This window comes from Serinus canaria, chromosome 3 (assembly GCF_022539315.1).
Source record: "Serinus canaria isolate serCan28SL12 chromosome 3, serCan2020, whole genome shotgun sequence".
NCBI lineage: Eukaryota > Metazoa > Chordata > Aves > Passeriformes > Fringillidae > Serinus > Serinus canaria.
The window spans coordinates 97,350,431-97,370,111 of NC_066316.1; the positions used below are offsets into that span (position 1 = coordinate 97,350,431).

At 39.3% G+C, this 19,681-nt stretch overlaps 1 long non-coding RNA gene across 1 annotated transcript in view; it reads right to left on the reverse strand.

The window, feature by feature from the left end:
* LOC127059469 (uncharacterized) overlaps nt 1-19,681 on the reverse strand; it is a 130,280-nt gene that overhangs the window by 11,798 nt on the left and 98,801 nt on the right. The window lies entirely within an intron of this gene.

Here is a 19,681-nt window from a genome sequence, read left to right on the forward strand (position 1 = left end):
TGTTTAAAAAGCAGAACCTGCAAGAGAACAGATATTCATGAGGCACCAGAAACTTTATTGATGCTGGAGACCGTTTCTTCTTCTCTTCTTTCAACCCACAACACTCATCCCACTCCACCCACAGAAACCACATATCTTGAAACTTGCAGATGCACTCATCTATCAGCAGAGACACACAGCTTTAGGAGAATGCTTGAGCAAAATGCAGCAAGCTCAGAAAAATCCCTTTATTCATAAAATCACCCAAATTATCTGTGTGCAGGTTCCTATATGAGATGTAGTAGCCAAAGATACAGCAATGAGGCATAGCTATGACCCATATCAACATTTTCCAGGAAGAAACAGGCAGATAAACACAGACAACTGCATCACTATTAGCTAAATCATTTCTCTACTTTTGAACATGGAGCTAAACCTAGCAGGCAGCAAATAGTTTGTCACAACATGGCACACCTCATGTCTTCATAGCACTGCTTTTACTAATTGTATTTCAGTGTCTTAAATGCTGAGTGTTAGGTGCTTTAGCACCCTTCCCAGAAACACCCACCTGTGATGGTAAGATTAGTGGAAATGACTTGTGATGCTGAAAATATAAACTTTTCATCCCAGACATTGGTCACATTCTGCTAAGCTGAGTGAAATTCTCTGAAACCTTATAGTATGCAAGTACATTTGTGTGTGAGCATGTACAAAAGCAAGTGAGGGAGTGGGTGGGGGAAATATGTGTGGTACAGAATAAATAAAGCAGAAAACCCCAACCTTATCTCTTGCTGTGCACAAGGAAAGTCTATTTGTGTCAGTGCAAGTAATTCTGAAGCAAACAAACAAGACAAGAAGGAGTAAATGACCGTGTTTCCCTCCAGTTTTTTTTAACATCATCCCTGAACATTGGTATCAACACATTAAGGAGAAGGAGCTGGTGAATTTTACAAGCAGAAGAAGACGAATAAACATCAACATAAAACAGGGAGCTAAGAAGTGATGAGGAATTTTGAAATTGGACTGCCTGGTTAAATTAAATCAGGACAGGGGAAAAAAAATATGGCCAAACCACAAAATATTGGCCTCTCCATTTCATAAAAACTATTTCTTGGTACAAATTTACTGGAATCAAGCAAGAAACACAGATAGCCTGAACTCCCTTCTCTCTTCTCAGGTTCATTAGCACCAAAGGGCATGATGAGGAAGCTGTGACTTGGAAGTGGCCCTGCTCTGAGCATCTCCTCACTGTGGTCACAGCAACTGCCATCAGCTACCACACACATTCACATGTGGGCTTTGCATATCATACAGATTACAGAGCAGAACAACAGAAAGTACCCTTCAATATGAGAACAGTTTTTCTGCATGAGACCAAGAGCATTTCCAGCCTTTTTTCTCATTTCCAGCAATGGAGCTAAGGAAGGGCAAAAGAACAGGGCAAATATATACTCAGAGTTTGTTGGTTGACTCACGCATCCCTTCATGATGTGTTGTCAGGGACTCTCTGATAAGAAGATATTTTAATAGTTCAGTGGATTTTTACTCCACTAAAAAGAAATGTTTAACAGCTTTCTATGAATGTCTAAATTTCTTTTGCGTTCGTGAAATAACGAGCTGCACACCTCAACTATGCACCTGGTATTTGTTTCAAACCTGCCATCCAGTGATTTACCTGTGGTGCTTTCTAGGTCCAGTGTTACCAGAAGGATTAAATAATAATTCTGTATTCACTTCCCTCCTCCTTGATCTCAGGCATTCCCTTCACTTGCTCCTTTCATACCAAAGACCCACAGCCTGTTTTATCTCCCTCTGAAGAAGATGTCCCACACACTTGACAACCTCCTCCCTTAATCATTGTTGAGATCTGGGCTGGTGGTTTTGGAGAACTCAGATATTCCTTCTGAGTTATAAGAGCCAGTTCAAAAGCCACTACTGTATATATAATGATAGCATCTCTTTACACTTCTAATTACTGAATTGTACCTGACATTTTGTCTGTCAGACAGTCAGTATCATCATAATCCTCTACAATTCTTTCCAGCATATATTTTTTATAGCTTTATATTATTTGTAAACTATGTTGTTTCAATATTTCTTTTGCCAGTTCTTCTACTGACTGTCTCTCATTTATATCTTTGAGGGACTTCACTGATGATTTTCTGTTGGAAAAGCTGACTGTTTATTCTTATGTTTTTAATTAGTCTTTATGAAGAAGCAGAGATGCAGAAGAATGGGATTAAATAAATATGAAAAATTGGTCTCTTATGATGCAGTGCTGCAAGTTTCATTATTGGTTCTTCTTGTGGTACCTGTGTTATAAGATCCAAATAATAAAAGTTCTTCCAAAACCACTCCACACTACAGAACTAAGGATCTTTGGTCAAGCAGATATGTCATAAAGTTAAAAATAATGTATTTTAGCTGAGAACCCTTCATTAATTTTCATTAATAGTTCTGGAAAGGTTTTTGTATTGGATACTTCCAGTTTTCCACAAAAACATCTACTTCTTCTGGAAATACAGTATTCTGAGAAAAAATCCCCCAAACACAAAGAACTTAAACTTGTAAATGGTGCCACGGTGGTGACTTATAGCAGTTGTATATGATTTGCCTTATTCTCATGTCTCTGAGCAGGGCTCTCTGGCTGGGTACTAAGATATTATTTCTCAGTGTGCACCACGGCCACAAAGTTCAATGATGGAGTTTCAATATTCAAACCCTACCTTGCTCTTCAAAAATAGCTGCAAGATATATGTAGAAAAACTCAATCATCTCCCACTATTTTCAATTCTTGTGCTTTTTAATTTTTTATTATTATTACTATTCTTAATTATTCTTGAGCTGAGTAATTTTGGAGTTCAAAGGAAATTGAATATCTGGGCTTCCAATGCTACCAAGAAGTTCAACAAATAATTTAGATGTACATTTTTAGAAATTCTAAATGTCCTATTTCCCTTCTACAGGAAGAATTAGGGAATGGTTATTATCCAGCCCTTTTCAATTGCAGAATATTGGTAATTATTGATTTTTGCAAATGATCAGATTCCTTTGAAGGCATTATTTGATCAGTAAGCTGCATTGGCAAGCCATAAATTGATGTCATAACATAGACTGCATTTAAATAAGTATTTGTAAATGCAGAGGATGTGTGTATCTTATCAAGTTGTTTTGTATTTTACAATATCATTATTCTATTTTTCTTTTCATTTACAGGGCTAATGATTTGCTCTTGCTCTGAATATCATTGTCTGCATAGGTCCTTGATCCCTCCACATGCAAGCATTATACTCTGCAAAAATTGTGGTTCTACTTCTCTTCACATCTAAGTCTTTGAGATGAGCCTAGGTGGCAAGGTGACCAGAACCTATCTGGAATGAGGAATTTTTAAAAAATGAAAGTAACAGATCTGTAATTTCTGCCTTCTCTGTACCTTGTAATTAATTTTATAGTGAAACACTGAATTCCTGTTTGTCAGTAGTTTGTTTTTTTTCAAGAAATTTTTCTTTTTTATATTGCTGACTTCACAAGACTCTCTTTTGAGTCAGATATTTTGTCCCTCTGAAATTTGCATGGTTTTTTGCCAGAAACAAACAAAACAAAAAAAAAAGGAAAGGAAACTTGATCTTTTTGGAGGTAAGGTTTTTCCTTTTGTAATTCAAAGCACACATATTAGCAGTTCAGTAGAATTTGCATTTTCCTATTTTTTTTTGTTAGTCTTGATCAGAAGTGGTCAAAATTAAAAGGCCTGGCATGAGATTATTCATCTAGCCATCCAACTCCGAAATATAGCAGTATATATTTGTGATAGGCTATGAGGTGAAATCCTTCTGTTTTCCCCTTTGTCCATTACCCTTTGTCCATTTTTTTTGACTAATCCTCAAGGTACAGTGACAATCCCTAGGAGCTAGGAAGTCCAGGAGCCATGCCTGATGGTACCCAAAACTCAGGGCAAAATGAATCCAGACAAGAGGATTGAACATATGGTTTTCTTCCACAAATTTCTACCCTAACCATGTCTTTTACATTTGCCTGGCCAATCACTTTCCCAAATCCATGGAAAACATAATAAGAACACATAATATGTCACTGGAAAGCTTCTGGATGAGATGGGAATCAGTTCCTCCTCCAAGTCTGTCATGCATGATATTAATTTGTGAATAAGACTTAACTGGTTGGAGCCTGCATTGCTATCACAGCAGCTACATGTGCTTCCAAGATGCTTTGTCAGACATGCAGGGTCAAGGAGAGAAAAGCTATGGGCAGGTACCGGGCCCAAGAATCCCTTGTGAAAGGCTATTCATCTGTGGCAGACAGATATTTTTTCCTTCTGCACATAAAAATGGACAGAATGGACTTTAAATAGTCTGGAGGTTCTTTCATAAATTTTATTTATGCTGTCCTGTTATTGGTTTCTTAAGTGGTCCCTTTCATAAAGTATTCTTTTAACAGCAAGGACTGGACTTGGCAGAGCAAGCACTTAGTCCCTGCTGCTCCATGGACTTTACTGCCAAACCATAATGCCATTGATCTGTTAAATAAAGGCAAACTTTGAAAGAAGTAGTACCACTTCCCCTTCACAGTAATTTTAAATGAAATGTACTTTTCATGCAGCAATTTAATTTCAGTAGGACTAGCTCAGTAAGTAAGGTCAAGACCTTGTAAGAACTATAGAGGCTAATGTTGCTGATCTCGACAAATTAGGTAGAGTGTCATAGCATTAGTTCATGTATTAGTTTAGGAGGTCAGTAAAATCAAGAGATGGAGGGTTAGAACATACTGTTAAAAGCAGTGTTCCTGCAGTTATATATCTAATACAATGACTGGAGACTTGAACATGCAATTTGGAAATGGGAAGGTACCAATCTCTATTTCTTATTTGGGCTGCAATGTTTTATGTGGCCTTGAGGACCATCTGCCCTTACAATAGTCTTACCTATTCAATAGAGGTGCTGTGAGCATTAGCTAATGACTCCTAAGTGCTTCAAACACATAAAGCCCTATGTCTCACAAATACATATATATTATGAAATATAATTGCATAGTTATTGGAAAAGTCCCCGACTGTCTCTCAGAAACAGCTGTCACGCAGCACTTACTATACATAGGGAGTGACACATAATGATGAGGTAGTTAAAATGATACTCTTGCTTCTAGACAGAGCATTTGCATTTTTGGAGAATTTTCTTGGTTTTTTTCAGGGATTGGCATAAGAAGCTTTCAGAAATGCTAAAAATATCTTTTTTATATTAACTAGCTTTCCTTTTCTTTGGGCTAAGCACACAGAGGTACAAAAACAGCTTTGATGGCTTCAGAATAATGACACTAAGGTTAGAAAACTGCAAATGATAGTATGTTATATGAACCTATTTTATGTAGTAGTAGGGAACATTCATTACCAAAGAATTAATAAACTCTGAAATCATGACTATATAGATTGCCCTTGGGCACAACACATACCCATCATATTTCACCCAATGACTCCTGCACAGACCCTATAATTTCTGGTCAAAGTCAGACAGCTTTTAGAAAAGGTATGTTTTGAAATCTTAAAATTACTAAGAATCAAACAATACCTAAAAAAAAAAAAAAAAAAAAAGCTGTTACAATCTCAAAAATGCTACATCTTATGTGAACTTGACCAGATCAAGCATTCAATCACAGGACCTTGCTATGGCTTTTGTCTGCTAAATTAGAGATTCCCCATGTATTGCAAAACTCTTTCTCTGCTTGGGATTTTGAGACCATGATCAAGCCATCTCTTAACCTTCTTTCAGATAATCTAAGTACACTGATCTTCTTTAATCTCTCAATGTCAGGCAGGATTTTCAGACTTTCAATTGTTCTTGCTTTTCTTTTCTGCAACCTTTCGAGTTTGCCTTAATCCTTCAAAAGTAAGGATATTCAGCAAAAGGATAACAGGATTCTGGGATAGAAACCCATGGGAAACACCCATAACTCTGAAGCACCAGTGATAGGATAGTATTAAAATCAGTGGCCATCGGGGTTTTTTTTGTGTGGCCCCAAAAACGTCAGGCTGTGAGGCTGCTCTTATGGTGGAAATTGAAGAATTCTTGTGACCCAGTGGCTGGAAGTGAGAGAAAGCAAAAGCTTTCAGAGCCAGAGCCACTAGAACTCAGTCTTCAGCAGGAGAATTTATATTTATGGGATTTTTTTTCCAGTCTGAATTAGAACCAAACAATTATTTTTTTAAAACTCAGAAATGTCTAGGAAATTGATGCAGCTTTCCTCAACAATTTTATTAAAGATACTAGCTTTTTTCCATTCCTTATTGACTGCATCCCATGACAGCATTTACAAGATCTGAAACTGGGAAAATATCTCTTTAAACTTTACAGATTGTTTTGCTAAATCAAATGGATTTCTATTAGCAGACCAGACTCCAATGACAGAGCAATTAATGGGTGAGAACATACATATACATTAATATTTATACAACATGATTATGGAGTATTCTGAGTATTTGAAATTCCCCAGTTAACCCAAAACCACCTTGGTGATTTAGACAATAGAACACTATCACACCTAATTTATAGATGTGTTGTCTAGCCAAAATTGTACTGTTGCACCAAATTGAAACTACTGCTGTGAACATAGAAAAAGAAAACAGAAACAAGTTTTGTTGAGAGAGATCTGTGTACAGGTGATCAAGAGTCCCCTTCCTGGTAGTTCTGACTTCCTGATAGATAAAATTAACAAGTTGCCATTAATAGGTTAAAAATAGAATGAATAACTGAGATGATTAATGCTGTTATTATCCTTATTCTCTGCTGTGTAATCTGTAAACTGTTGCTCTAGGCCAATTCATCATTGCCCTAATGCTTGTTTACTTGTTACTGGAATGTGCTTACAAATTGCTCCTGAAAGAGAATAATGCATTGGTGTGAATCAGGTCACATGATGCTCAACAGCAATGAATGGGGGTGTGGGTTTTTATTCTTTCTCTCTTCTTCCTACTCCTCTTGTCAGAGCCCACCTGTGCATGGTCCATCACCCCCAAAGGCACTTTTTCAGTAACTGTGCCATGCTAATGCCGTGCCCTGCGCTGTGAGTGAAGAGTCAGGTGAGATGCTGAAAAGACCCATTAGGTATCAGTCTTTCAGCTGACATCTTCCTCTCCTATACCACCTATCCTGCTCCATCCCTGAGAGCCAATGCAGAAAACCCAGCCCTTCAGGCCATATCTTATACAGTAGTATGTGTTCTGCCAGTTTAAATCAGTTCTCTGAAAGTCCAGACAGTTCTGTAAGCAACAGAGCAATCAGCCAGCACTCACAGCCATTTCTCTAAGGGAAGAAATGTAAACAACAATAGGAACAATGCAGGTGTATAGGTCTTCTGCAAAAAAGTAGCAAGTCTTGTTATGTCCATTGCATCCTGGGCAGCATGGAATGTCTGGGGCAACAAATGCTGGCTTCAAAATACAGTGGTGTATTGTGTGTCTGTGTCTTAAACACAGCTCTAGGAGTGTTCAAGGTCCCACCTGAGGAAAAGCTGGCTTGGGGTCTTGGCCAAGGTCAGCCTGCTCAGAGGAAAGCCTAAGAGGCCCCTTTGCTGGGTGGGAGCATAACCAACTTTAAAAAGTAACCCTTAATTTCAGAGAGAAGTTCTAACACCCATTCTGCTTCTTATATGTCAGAGACCAGGAAAAAGGACAGGAAAAGAAAACTTCTGGTCCCTTTGTTTTTAATATATTTCTGTTTATCTCTTTGTTGTATCATTTTGTGAGGCAGTTTCAAAGCTTAGTAGGCAGGCTGAATATTAACCATCCACTGCGATCCTCTCAGTCACTCCTGGCACAGGTTAATCCCTGTATCATAGGCTGCCACCAGTTTGCTAAGCAGCTTAAAAGGACATGTTATAACTTTGACAATGACCTGCTAATGGTTTTACATTTCTCAGAAGTATTATGAGCTATCTTTGTCATTTTTATCTTCTAATGAGATCAATAAATTTAGGAAGCAGACATAGATGGTGCAAACTGCAATGCCACAGCCAAGGACGTGGCATGTATAACTGTTAAACTATAAATAATAATGAAGGAACTATAATAAAACCTTGACTTTTACACAGGAAAATCAAGTTGCAAGTGCCACAGCATTAAAAAAATCTCCACATTTTTAAGGAAAAGCGTATCCCTTTATTTCTTCTTTGATATCACACCATATATCAATCCTTTAATGAAAATCTTCACACTGAGACGTATGTTTCACTTATGGATTTTTTTTTTTTTTCCCTGTGGTAAACAGCAGTTTTTGACGTTTGAGCCCTCTCTTCCCATCCTTGGTGACTCTCCCTGAAATACGCATGTCAGGTTAAAAAGTTTGCAAAGCCGCATGACAGATCTTGCTGTTTCTCACACACATAATATTGGCTCTCCTTCTTCCTTCCAAATAACTCTGAAAAGTTCCAGGCTTTAAAAAGGCAGAGATTGCAGGTTGCTTTCAGTGCTCAGGGCCAAAGCTCTGGGTGATATCTGTTCACATGTGCCACATGTACCTGTTTACACCACACCTTGGGGCTGGGATCCTGGGCCATCTCTGAGCAGCATGCATGCCAGAGAGACTCCTCTGCAGTATCCAAATGGTCCCCAGACATAACAAACCACTCTAAAAATGTTTGCAAGAGGGGTAGTTGTACACAACACCTGAATGGCCTGGGAGCAAGTTATCTTTACCCTCCTCTGAGCTTTACACCTGTGGTTATCCTCTCCAGGGCATATCTGGCCCAAAGAAACATGAAAACAAACTAACATTCAGTGACCCTAAGACCCACATTTGATTTCACTGTGTCTGCAAGTTCTGTTGGATGAATCAGAAGTTTAAAGTCAAGCAGATGAACCACTACATGTTTCTCCAGTCAGTAACCATGTGCACAGGAAGGTACAAACTGCAGGGCAAAAAGGTCTCTGGGAACATATGCCTTCAGGTATGAGTCCCAGGCAGAGAAACACCAAGGTATGAGACGGATAAATATTTAAATGGTCCTCATTTCTGCAGAATGCACGCACTTGTCATGCAGTGGTTGTGCTAAAGACAGAAAAAGGAAAGTACTATTTTACAATACATCAGCTGGCTACAGCTTCACACACAAATATAATAGTTTGTATTTCTCAGAGCAGGAGTCTGCTTAACCTACAATAGTTTTTAATTTTACCAAACTCAATGTGAAAAATACATTGTGGCAAACCATTACACACCTTACCTCTCTATTGTGTGCAGAAGATTAATTGTATTTAACACGGTTTGGATCTGTGTGCTAGTCAGATATAAAAATTCTCTGACAATTAAATTTGATGACTGATTTTTGCCTTTACAGTAATGATATCTTTAAAGAGATTACCCTTGACAATATAGAGGAGATACTCCAGTAGAGCACAGGTATTCTACCCCATTCTTAGGCACAAAGCAAACTGTGCTGCCTGATTACAGAGCCTTGCTCTGGAACACTGCTCAAGCTGTGATTGTGTTAAATGTGGAACAAGAGTCATACCAGCTGAATATGTGTCTATAAACAAAGAGAGGGCTAGCTACTCATCCAAGTACCCCAGGAACACAGGGATTGACTTGAAAAAGGTTTTCCAATTGCAAAATAGAATGGTTTGGTTGTTTGGTTTTTTTTTAGCAAATGATCAGAGGCAATGAAAATTAGAGCACTGAGCACCTTTGAAACACCAGCAGTTCCTGACTCAGGGCATTGCATTGTTGTGATGTCAGGAAAGAGCCCCAGGAAGGCTTTCAGTGGCCCTGCAGCCGTGCTGCTCTAAGTGCTTACTGCTGACCCTGGCTCAGATGAGCCCAAGATATATGTGAGCAGAAAATCCATTACAGAAACTAAAGATTGGGGAAGGGAGAAAAACAAGTCTCCTGTTATCAAATACCTTTCAAACAACTGTACACTCACAAACCAAAAACACTTTTTTCTGCCAACTTTAAAAAAATATTCCTTCTGATTTGGATGACAAAACTGGATTATGTTTTCTATTAGCTGTTAATGATGCCTGAGGTAGACATGAGTGCCCAAATTACTGGTTTTTGCCTAAGAAAAAGCACAGAGTTTAACACACACATTGTCCCTCAAGTATATGTGAGCAGGACGAATGTAAAGATACATGTAGAATATTTAATGTAGGATTTATTTCTCCAGCAACACCTCCATTCTGCTCTTCACCTGTTCCAAAAGGAGGTTAATAAGGGCTCCAAAATGGAAATTCTGGTCCCAGCTCTGTACCCTCCCTCAGCAGATGCAGCAGCAAAATCTCTTTGATGTCAATAAAAAGAAAATAAACTGCACTGTTTGTTGGGAAGTTCATGTTGCTGTATTCCAGATACTGTGAAAACCCACCTGGCCTTTTGTGGAGGGTTTCTCTCCTTTTTTATTTACCAGCACAAAAAAGCTCTTTCAGACCCTCCCTTCACAGTGGAATGGGTGAAAATCATGTGGCGTGTCTCCAGCATGATCAGAGCACAAATCACCTCACCTGTTTCTGATTGTTTATAAAGAAGGTGTTTGTGCCTGATGTAGCAGGCTAGACTCCAGTCATTAGAAAGAGCAGAGGCTCCACTAATCTGAAATCAGATGTCAGCCTCAGGGTGACACCAATCATGCCCCAGCAGTGCTTATGTCTCTCTGAGGACTGCTAAGTATGTCTAGAAAATGAGCTTAGACTTGGAGCAGTCACAGTGCACTCATCTGTGGTCTACCAAGTTCTCCACCAATTTATCTTCCATTTTCATGGACATTGTGGCTGAAGCCCTGGTTTTCTTGCATCCTTATTATTCCTAGCCACATTTTAATAAATTTTGATATTATCTATATCCAGGTTCCATAATACATCCAGCTTTCACTTTGCCTGGAACTACACACTTTTTGAGACCTCCCTCTACAAAGGTAGTTGGTAGTGATTAACCTCACATGTCAGCTTGGAATCTAATATAATTTGATGAGTGCACCATGTCTCAAAATCCTGAAATGCCAGTGAAAATCAGTTACATTCTGTATGCAGACAAGCAGGCCCCTGGAAGAAACACACTACAACCTGTCTCCATATCACATCCAGCTCATCTCTAGCATTTGCAGAGGATGTTAAATCCTAAGGTGAGAATCACCAAGCTGATACTAGGAGACATTCAAAGTGCTGAGTGAAATGGCATCTACTTTTGATGTAATAGTCTGCAGGAGTAGAGGAGCTGTGAAAGACAGAGCCTCTGGATATTTCTATACCAAAACAGATCCAGGAAACTGATAGCAAGGAGATAGAAAGGATTAAAAGATTTTACAGCTATTACCTTCTGCTGCTTTTCAACTTGTTTCCAATATTTTATCTAAAAATATTTATCTAATTTCTAATAAGTATGCTGTCCTTGTTAAATATATGTATTTTAATCAATTACTTGCTGAAAAGGCTATGGGAAGATCTAAACCAGAAGCAGAGTAGACAAGCAGTTCACTCGTACTGTTAGAGCATCCTTGGTACATGGAGGTTTATGACATGTGAACATTTAACATTTCAACACAAAGATAAGAATTTATGTTTTACTTATGTTTTAGAATTGCTTAGACCATTACATATGCACTTTCTGGCTTCACTAGAGACAAGCTAAATACAAAGGCTTAATATTATTGCAATGGATGGAATCTTAATGTCCACTGAAGCCATTGACCTAATTAAATATACAGAACTACCTAAATATATTAGCAAAGGTCTACCTTTGAAAATGATATTGCAATGCCTATTGGAGAATATAAAACATGCTCCCACACACACATGGAGTATCAGTGACACTGATGAATGAGTATTAGCATTTCAATGATGAAATCAGGAGACATGAGTGAACACCACCTGATACTGTAAATAAGCGTGATTCAGAGAGAGGAGGAATAATTTTCTATCTACAGTCTAATCATGACCTCAGTCCTGACCTGAAAAGACCACTTTCCTTAGTGATTAGATCAGAGTTAATCCCACTGTGGCATGCACCCAGGTGTGTTGAACTGAGCTGAAGTGGTTATGTGACAAATGCTGCATTTTTAATATTCAAAAGCAGGACCCGGCATATCTTGCAAGCTAAACTCAATTTGGGCACAGCAAGAATCCATTATTTTTAACTCTTTTAACCAACCACACCTGAATTTCATGCAGCATATTTTAATACCTTATCAAGTGTTCCAATTTACTGGGTTTTCCATAAATGTTATTTATTACTAGAACTGCTTTGTGATCTCTAAAACTCTGTTTTTTCAAGAAGATAGACTTTGGTGGTGCTTTATGTGTCTAGACAATCAGAACACTACTGGGCTGGCAAGTACACAGCATTTTGCTGATAAAGGCACTGAAATGGTAATTCACAGTCCCAAGCCAAGCCCTCCAAAGACTAAAAACCATGGTCACAATGCAACTATGCTGCTGCCTAAACTTGCTGCATACAAAAGTACATTTCATCTCTCGATGCAGTTATCCACCCCCACCCACTCAGCTACACAATTTTTCAACTGCCTGACTTGAGACTTTTTTTAAAATTCATGTGCAACAATAATCTTTGATCCCCAGCAGTAACAGACTTCAGCACCTGAAATATTTATCCTTAAAGCATGAAGTAGAAAAGATCTAACCAGATGCTGCAACAGAGTGAACAGAGCAACCTTCTCCTCATTTCAGGACTGTGCTCTCAAGCAAACAAAAAAAAAGGCATCTTTTAAGTCTCAGATCTCAGCCAGACAAGATATCAACATGAATCTGCAGTAATATCTGCAGTAAAAAAAAAAGGTCTAAGGTTCAGCAGACAGAGTACCCAGGCTCTAAAATCAAGGATAAGTACAAGGGTAGCAAATTGTTGCAGTATCTTGATCCAAGAGCTGACTGATCCCAGAGACCTGTGAGTGGATCATAGATCCCAAATCTCTCCCTTCCCTGCACTGACCCACAGGGCCACTGACCTGCCTTCTGCCACATGCAGAATCTGTAAGCCTGGTGCTGGCTGCAGGCAGGACATTCCTATTCCCACATGGAATCTTTAAGGTTGGAAAAGACCTCCAAGACCATCAAGCCCAACCTCTGTCCAAACACCACCAAGCCAACTAAACCGCAGTACTAAGTCCAGTCATTTCATGATCATTTCCAGGGACGATGATCCACCACCTCCCTGGTCAACCTCCAAAGTTTGACCACCCTTTCAGTGAAAAAATTCCTCTTGATGTCCAACCCGAACCTCCACTGGCACAGCTTGAGGCTATCTTTGATATTTATTAGCATTTATTCATTGAGATGCTTCAGATGTAAATACATGGCAATCACAATGGGATTTTGTACACCCCTATTCTACCAAAACATTTAAAAGTAGTAAAAGCTCTTTGAAGAGTCTCACTCATGCAGCAGCATTCAGGTCTGATGAGAACAATTTTCAATTTGTCACAAAGGGGTTTTATTTTAAATGTCAGTGTCACACTGGCACAAGACAAATCAATTGTGATGAAGCATCTCCAGTATATCTGTTCTTAGGGTCAGATTTAAGAGACACAACCTCAAGTGAGAGGAATTATTAATAAGACATTTTTAAAGTACAGAAATTTCCCCTAATTTTGCAGTAGCTATCAATTTCAATATTACACTTTGTAACTGGACAGGTCCAGTAATGGGTCCACTCTCAGGAAAGAAGTGAAGCAAGTGGACTAACTTGTAGTGCACTTCTGCATACCAATAAAAACACTGAGAATGACAAGCTGAAATTTTAGGTACCTTAAAAGTATGGTAAAGTACCATTCTTGTCACTATAGTTCAGGCTTGCTAGGCACAGTATTTTGTACCATAAATATTTTCTCTCTCATATCAAAGTGAAAAGAAAGCTAAGTCCAGAAATATTGATGATGTCTGGGGAGGAAGCACTTCTCACTGAACACTGCTACTGACCTTCCCTCTGGCTCTGCATCCTTTGAACTACTCTGAAATGTTTATCAAAATCACAAACAAGGAATAAGTCAATTACACTCTTAGAGCATAAAGCTCTGAGCCTTGATTACATGTGCAGGAGGAATATTGGCTTTTTAATCAGGGTTGACTGTGGGGTGTGGAGGTAAGGCTATTTTGAAGATTAATTAGTTCATATTTGTATATTGTTTTGAAGATGTGAGATACTAAGTATTTTTATGGCATCCAGCTAATGGCCTTAGCTCTTTCAGTAATACTGATGTCAAGGCCTTGAAGAGTGGCCCATCTGAGTTGTTTTTATATAAACCTTTGGAGGCTGTATCAATAAAATACAGAGACAGAATTTTCAGGCTTGGTCCCAAACCCTCTTCCATTTCTGCCAAATCCTACAGCAAATGATACATTTTAAAAACATCAGAAGAAAAGGTGGGCAGTGGGATAAGATAGACTTTTATGTCCTTCTGATTCAGCATTGGGGCTTAACAGAGATGAGTGGCTTACATGTCACAAACGTGGTACATCTGTTCTCGTGACAGCCTGCTGAAGAAAACTATGAGCCTCCATGCTCATTTTGCAGATGAGGTGCTCTGAAAACCTTAGGTTTTTGAAAATTTGGGCCTTTCTCCTATCCAGGTGGCTAAAGCCCACAGTGGGATTCAGGTGCATAAGTATTTTCTGGATCTCAGCCTGTGTGACTTCCACAAGGTCAAACACAGATCATACCTATACTATAAAGAGAGAAAAAAGTTCCAGTGTTCTCTAACCACTGCTTCCTTCATCCTTTCCTATAACAGACAGATGAGCTCCCATGTTTTGCATTAGGACAGTAATTTTTAAAAAAAGAATGAAGGAGTTTAGATTTATTTAGTCTCATCAAAAGTCAAATCCATGCAGAGGATCTGAGGTCATGAGAAGACATAAACGCACAATCCCTTTCTTAGGCAAGCACAGAATGTAAAATCACAGGGGATATTCAAACCTTGGGATGTACCAACTGCATCCCTTTTGTATCCCCCACAGCAGCTGGCCAGAGCACAGCATCAAACCCCAGGAGGAAAATGGTTATTCTGACAGCCACAATACTGGTGTGCATCTGCCACTGTGAGAAGGGGAGATTATGAAAGCAGGAAAAACAATAAAGGTGGCACACTGTGCCAGTCTGATATTCCAAGATCCATCCTCACGAAAGTTAAGAGGCCTCTTGGCATATGGCTTCAGCTGAGACCCTGGGTAAAATAAAACCCCAAGGTCTCCAGCTGAAAATACAAATGACAAATAAAGAGAAATTTCTGGAGGAGAGAGAATAGAAGGAGCCACCATGCATATAACTGGCATTTAAAATCAGAAAACAAATGAGAATCTTGTTACCATCAATTATGACAAAACATAATGTCACATAAAAGCTCAAAAAATGTAAGAGACAAGGTCCTTTGACTAAATATGCTCTAGCTGCATCCAGCACAAATTGCACAGGCTGGAAAACTAAGCAGATTCTTACAGGATCAGGTATTATGTGAAGTGTTCAGGATTTGGGTTAATGAATACAGCGTTCTCCAGATGTTCCATCATTGTTCCAGAGTGGGAGGAAAACTGGCTGCAGACCAAATCAAATTTTTATACTCCTTTAGATAGTGCCAGACACTAAGATTTCACCAATATAACATCTGAGGCACAGAGACAACGCATCATGGTTGGATAACCCTATATTCAATCCATTTTGCTGAAGACAGGACAAATAAACTAAGAATCAGAACATTCAATGAGTCATATCAAAGGTATAAATTGAAAGTCAACACTTGTACTGCATATAATCTAGCTGAAAAAGAATTTATAGTCTGGCATTTCCCATTTAAACATTGCTGCTGCTTCTTGCAGATATACTGCAAATGCTAACTTTAAACACTGCCAGTCCTTTTGAGTTGGGTTTTCTGCTTACTTTATAAAATTTTTAGGATGCACATCCTTCTCCAGAGTAATGGGGGGTTTGAGAAAAGAAATTAATTGCTAAAAATGCCTAGTTTGTTTAGAAAAAGTTCACCATGTAGTGTTTACTAAGGAGCTAAAAATCAGCCTAATTTTTTTAAACATTTCATTATTTTTTTTAACAGAGTTAAACAAGAAAGTTACTCTGTTAACAGAGTTAAACAAGAAAGTTTCTGGGATATGCAGAAACAGAGATTGTTAGAGACAAAAAAATGGCAGCATAACACTCTAGAAATGTCCAAGAGGTGATGACAGAAATAGAGTTAACATATACACTGGTCAACAGAAACCCACCACAAGAAATAAACCAAGCTTTTAAAAAAATACACAGAAATTAATAATCATTTGCAAGTGCATTTTGAGTGCATAGCTCATCCGCACACTGAGCAATAGGAAAAGGGATATGAGGGAAAAGGGTGTACTTGGGCAATGAGTTTCAGTTTTGAGGCTTAAAAGCAGACTGAGGATGAGGTCTGCAACTGCAAAGCTAAGGTCCAGCTCAGTCACACTAATCTGATTTGGCCCACACTTGTGCTTAAACTGATCACTTAGGCTGAGGACTGAAGGGGTGGGGGTGTGGGTGTGTGTGCATGTGTGCTTGCTTCTGGGAACACATCCATAAGAACTAAACACCTGCACAGATGTTTTTTACACTCTCTGAAAGCAGGTCAGCAGTGAGCATTCACTGGGCATGAAACAACATTAAACTATAAAACATTCCCTGCCTGGTGCTGGTGAGGATTTCAGTTTTGTGGCATAAGCAAGTATCTGGGAGTACTGTAGATATATTCACTATGAGTATTTGCTGTGCTGCCTCTACTGGCATGTGTCTGGGGGGGGTCACACTACAGGAGAGAAAACACAAAGGGAAAAAGAAAAAGGGAAAAAGAAGACTGCTGCCCAAGAATAGATCCTGGCTGTGGTCCTCTTAAAGCCCAAGGGCTACACCAAGGGTGCAGTAAAAACTTCTGTGGCTTCAGGGACACAGCAGAACCTGGAGGCAGGAAGCTGCTTTATCACAGTGCATAGGTAGATGAGACAGGAGGTGTGGGACAGCTGACTGAACATCACATGTGGAGCACATACCAAATTTATCTTGTGCTAAGCCTAGGGCTGCATCTTCTCCAGATTCAGCAACAACCTGGATCAGGACAGTAAGAACTAAAATATAGTCACAGCATTGAGAATTCACGGAAATGTATCTTGTTTGAGTACATCAATACTGAAATTCATCCAGAACATAGTGTTTGGATGATATTCCCTTATAAAACAAACCTAATCAAACAAAACAAAATAAAACAAATTTACTGAAACCTACCCAAAATGTTTAAACTTTAAGGAGACCAAGAAATTCTCACCTTCATTTATTTCAAACCTTTCACTTCTCCAGTTGCAGAAACATGTCATGTAAGTAAAACAGTATTGACTGTTTCTAAAAAGGAAAAATAATTTGCATAATACAAAGTAAGAGTTTCACAAAGCCTATTTTTATGTGTGTAACAATACAGCAAAATGATAAAGAAGGTGCTGTAGACTTAGAAATTCAGACTTCAGGTCTTGTTGACCTGTAGGTGAAAAATTGAATTATATGTATTCACCTGGGGAATATCTTGTCTTTTAAGCATAAAACATGCTCTCTTCTCCCTGCATTTGCCTAAATAGATCTTGAATTTCAATTCAGATCTAGCTTGTTGGTTTATTTCTTTTTAAGTAATTATTTACAAACTACACTTCTTGAGAGTAAACTATCCAAGGAGTTACACTCCCCTCTCTTCAAATGTATGTGATAGAGCTAATTATTTTTCTCTAAAACTACAAATAACCTTTTAAATAATGACAATCATTAGAAAACATTAGGGTCTGTCAATTATAATCCTTGCCAACTGCTGATAACATTTTATTACTGCTTAGAAAGGTTGATTAAAGCCTGTAATAGATTTAGTGAGGGTGAAAGATTAACAAAAAGGTATTTACGATAGAGACACTAAAACATAATATGTTCTCAGTAAACACTGGAAAAAACCCATCCCTGTGACATTTACAGAAGTTGCTCAAGATATCGTTTTTCATCTGCACAGTGAAACTGATAACAAGTTTCTGCATGCTGGGGGAAAAAAAAGACAGAAAGGAAGAGGAGCACATTACATTTGCTTGTCTCATGTCAAAGCGAGTGAGAAAGTGCTCTTCAAAAATAAACCATCTGAAACCCCTGAAGGAGCTCCTGGGAGTGCTCTTTGACCATTTGGACAAACTCCTTTGAAACTACAGCAATGAAAATTAAAAACCAGGCTGGATAAGAAGGCAGTGTCTAAGGGGTATATCTTTAAGCCTGGCCTTAGCCTCAGCCCAAACACCCCCAGCCCAGCATGGGGTTATTGACCCTGGTGGGGCTGGGCACCACAGAGCACAACAACTGAATGCAGCCCTCCTGGCACTCTGTGACAGGCTGGCAAGATGGACAGTCAGGTTTTCCTCCTGCTCATCATTCACTGGGAGAAAGTGCTGCCAACAACAGTCCCCATCTTTCTGTCTGGAGAGGTTACTAAGGATGGAGAGAACTGCAAGAGCATTTGGAAGTAACCACATCCCTCACCAGCAGTGATCTGGTGAGAGATCCCATCCTCCTCTGGAGGTGCCAGCCTTGCAGTTCATGGCAAAGTCTCCGAGTGGCTGGTGTCTCAGGTGAGAACACGCATTCCTGTGGCACGTTACAGTCTCCCTCAAACATCTGGTCATTTATCCAGTCATAGGGGTGCTTGCAGGTACTAATTTAATGGATGGCAGGATCAGCTTGCTCCTCACTTCAGAAAGCCTCTGCTGAGGTCAGTGAGAAGGACCTGGTGCAGATGAGAAGCAGGTGCCCAAACTCAGCAATTACAACCCCAGGCCAAGGATGTGGATGCAGGTGCCACGGCAGAGAGCTTCAGCTGTTCTAGCTCAGTCCTGACCTTCAGCTTCCTGCTCTGCCTCTCTCTACATCCCCAGTCAAGGAGATGGAGCAGGAGAATTCATCTGGTTTCCACAAGCCTGCAGCTGACCTTTCTGAAATAAACAGAGGTCCATTCCAATAAGATGTGAGTCACTGCATGCTGAGCACCCACAGTCAGACAGCGGGGAGCAGGACAAGACACCAGGAGGGAGCTGGAGCAGACATTGGGAGGACTAACTGGTTCAAACTACCCACCTTAAAGCAACACAGCAGGATTAGATGACCTGGCAAGGTCTTTTCTGACCTGATTCTCTAACACCCTCTATAAATAATCTTTGGTTTTTTGAAACCAGTGGGCCAATATTTAACACCACTCCACAACTGACTATCTGGCACCACAAAAATCATTTACCAGCAATAAATGACCAGCCAGATCACAGTCAAAACCAAACACATTTAAAAATAAAGACAATTTCTGTGCTGTGCATGTCTTGACACATCTATAGCCAAATATACATACACAGTCTGCAAACACACTAATGTGCTGCTCATCAGAGAGGTCAAACTGTGGTGAGGCAGAATGAGCTTGTGGTTAATCTGAGCAGAGAGCCATGGTCTGCAGCCTGTGAAAATGTTAGTACATTAAAGCACTGCAAAGTGGAGGATAGACTATAGAACCTGTGAATGCAAGCTAACCTGCCCCAAACCATTCCTCAAATGCACTACATAGGCAACACTCATTTCAGGAATTATTCTTGGCTTTCATGTTGAAAAGTGGAAAATTATTTTTAATGTCAAGTGATGGTCAAAGCTAGGCCGTTAGGTATACCAGAAAATGCAACCCA